We start from the raw sequence: 3,716 nt of genomic DNA on the forward strand, positions 1-3,716 counted from the left end.
TAATCAGAGAGGGCTCTCTCTTTTAGTTTTAACTTTGTTTTTTGAAGATTTTAGGCTAGTTATGAGATGGGAGTTTTGTTTGAATTTTGGTTGCAGGCTATTGTTCAAGGAAGGGCATGCAAATATCAAAGAGAATTCAATCCATTGGGCATATGGAGTCCAGAAATGAAAGTGTTTGATATATGTGATAAAGAGAGGTTCACTGCAGGGCCAAATGGGTATTCATGATACAAAATTTGATTTTTAGATAAGAAACAGTATAAATTACACCAGTAAAAGGCAGTTAAGAGTTCTTTCACAGTGTAACAGGGAATAACAGACAAATCATAATCAGCAGCAAGTGAGAATTGCTGAATAAAGACTTATCATATGATTAGAACAAACAGGAGCATTTAAGAATTCCATAGTTGCAGCTAACCCTGGAGAAAACATATTTAGTAGTAAGGATTGAGTTTAGGGTGTCTTTAATGGACAAATCCTGAACTAGTCTTTTACCTTTCTACCAAGATTAATCACCATACATCACAGACAGATTAAGTAAGAAATGAAATACAAATACGGTTAGAAAACACTTATTGTATCACGCCATAACACGAGAATCCTGCAACAGTCAATAGTTTCATCACATCATTTCCAGGCCAAAATCATTCCTTTGGAAACCAACAGCTCCTTTGTATTATATCTTTCAGAGGAAATACAGCCGAGTTCTCTTGAATAATTGAGCAACAACAACCCCCAATAAGCTGTGCGGGGGTGCATATATACAAAATATCATAGAAATATCTCAACAGTGAGTTATTGCACAATAACTACTCTTACCAACTTTCAAAGATATTTCTTACAAAATTAAAAGCTACTTTAATGAATATACAACAGTTGCTTGTTGTTTGTCAGAAGTTCTTGACTTTTGAGGGCAACTGGGTCTGCCGGGTGCTTTGTATTGATTCTGAGTAATACGCCCTTTATTGCTTTGTCGTGCTGCAGCTATCTCAGCCCCGTCATCTGCATCTGTCGGTGTTGCTTTAGTGGCCAAATTTGTTTGCTGAGTTGGCTCTGTCCACTCCTCTCCAGTCATAGTGAATATATCAATTTTCTGAACATGATGACTTATAATTGATGTACAAAAGTTTGGTGAAAAATATGTTTCTTCACAGCAATGTCTGTATCATGCTTGTCCACCATTCCTGAGTAGGCAACTGATGTCTCAAAATTATGCCTAAGGTTTCATCTGCCTCAGTATATTTGTAGTAATTTGGAGGCACTTCAAATAGATGTCTAATCTCATTCATGATAAAAAACAAATTCTCTATTTTGTCATAGAGAATCTGCCCAGATGCAGGCCCTGTTTCCTCTGGGGCACTTGATGCTGCAGTGATCTGATTTGTGGCATATGTATTTACCCTCTTGGCATAGTTTTCATGAGATAGTAGCCTACCTGCACTGGTTAATAAGCTGGGAAGGCCTCTGTTATGCAATGCTGTAAATTTCTCCATGAATTTGTTCACCTCTGTCTGCATTTCCTGGCACCTTCTATCCAATGTTGTCACATGATTTCTCAAAGTGAGCACCCTCTTTACTAGTAAAATGGTATCAGTTCTGTTAGAGATACCCATTGTTGCCAGCTGGGGGCCTGTGCGTTTGTTAAGGACATTGATCATCCTATTGGCTATCTCAGGCATATTGCCTAGAGATGCCCTTGCTCTTTGGCTTTCTTTTTGGGCCCTGCCTATGAGATCTATATGCTCATGGATGGTTTCAATGTATTACCATTGATCTGTTATAGACTGACCAATATTGGCCCACAGGACTTTCCTGATTTCAGATACAACTTTATCAAGAGAGAGCTCTTTCTCCAGTTCTTTTATTTTCTTCTCAAGAGCCCTTACCTCTCTTGTTTTTTCAGCTACACTTTGCTTTGATTTATCATATTTTTCTTTAAGTGTAGCCAATTTTTCCTTGGCCTCATTTAGTTCTGCCATCTGGGCCTCCAGAGCTTGAAGTTCTTTCATCATATTTTTCATATCAAGGCTGGATGTCTGTCCTAATGTTGTTGTTGGTGCTACTGTTGAAGGACCTGCCTCTGGTGTTTGTCCTGTGGGAGGACTTATAGTTTGAGGAGGCTCCTCAAGGTTAATTACTGGCTGAGAGGGCTGAGATATCTGCTCTCCTTGTTTTTGTTTCAGGGCTGCCTGTAATGCACCCTCTGTTGCTATCAATCGTCCTTCTGTTTCTACCAATTGTTTGTGTAGTGTCAACAACATGGCCACTACATTTTGATCCTTTCTCTGTTGAGCAACATCTTCTGTTTGGGGGTGAAGGGTTGCTGGAAGTTTGACCATCTTCCTTAAAGCTGATATATCTTCATCTTTTTTCTTCAAGAGCGCCTGCACAGCTTTAGGATCACTTGGGTCATGCCCAAGCTCTATAATGATATCTTCCAAAGATCTAATCCTGTTATCTTTGGCTTGAGAAGAATCTTTCTCCAATTCTAGTTGGGCAGTAGTATTATGGAGAGAGTTTTGCAGTTTGTGTGCTAGAAATGTTTTATCTGCAAGAGTGGAGTAGACCATCTCACCCGTTTGCTTATGTAGCTCTATTTGGTCCATTGGGTGGATGTATTTTGCAAATACTTCCAGGTGGTGGGCCCCAGTATTGTAGCAATAATGCTACAACTCCTGGAACTCCCTTCTTTAATTTTATCAACCCGGTAGTTCGTAACAAACTTGGAAGCGACAGTGCTGTATGCACAAGTACTAGCTCTTGCCGCAGCTGTCACTTGGTCAGCTGGCACAAGTCTGCTAGGAGCTTAAGCCAACTTCTATGAGCTCTTAGAAGAATCTTTTTAATTGATGGATGAAATCTAACTCAAAGGAAGCTAATCTACTTGCGGAAAGAAACTGAAAGCCAAACAGAAACGCAAACCCTAGCAAACCCTAATTTTACCAGCTAGTCCTACTGATGCAAAGATGAGAATGAAAACTAATAAAAGAGATGCCATTACTTCTAGGAAGGTAAAATGCATGTGTCTAAGTTATCACTATCTGAAGAAAACATCTTTTTGTATTTTTGATTAAGTTATTAGAATTTTCATGCATGCGCTTTTAACTATTTTTGACTGTGCAGAGGTGGATCAGGGAGGAGAAATGCTTGGGAAAGGTTGGCAAGGTTCAGAGAGGGTCTAAGGGGTCCCTAACACCCTTCTAGAGAGTCTCACAAAGTTTGGCTGCCAAGAAACTGTGTTTATGAGCTTCTACAGGAAGTCTGCAGGGGTTCTACAGGATGTTCAGGATTTCTACAGGATGTTCTGTAATTCTTCTACAGGATGTTTCGAAATGGGATTTTGGAGCATGGATGGAGGGAAAAAGATTGAGGAATGAGTATGGAGGTGAAATAGGGGTGTGAAGAGGTCTAGGACTTGGGGAATGGAGTTGAGGAGAAGGTGTAGATGGTGAGATTCGTTCAAGGAGGGATGAGATGATGTTGCCCAAGAAGATGAGAATCATGGCAAAGTAAGCGAATGAGGTAAATGTAAGGTAAGGGTTCTGAGTGAAGGATGAAACAGGTAGGTTGGATGGGGTATGGGCAGGTAAGGAAGGGTAATAGGTACTCTGCAAGTGGTATTTCAAACTGAACACACAAACACTTATAAAACCTATGACCTAGTTACTTTACTCTATTCTGACCTAAGTAACAACAAAAGGAAATGAACAACAGTT

The sequence above is a fragment of the Pinus tabuliformis genome, chromosome 2_1 (genome assembly GCF_031772625.1).
Source record: "Pinus tabuliformis cultivar Carrire ecotype Pingquan chromosome 2_1, CPIR1, whole genome shotgun sequence".
Classification (NCBI taxonomy): Eukaryota; Viridiplantae; Streptophyta; class Pinopsida; order Pinales; family Pinaceae; genus Pinus; species Pinus tabuliformis.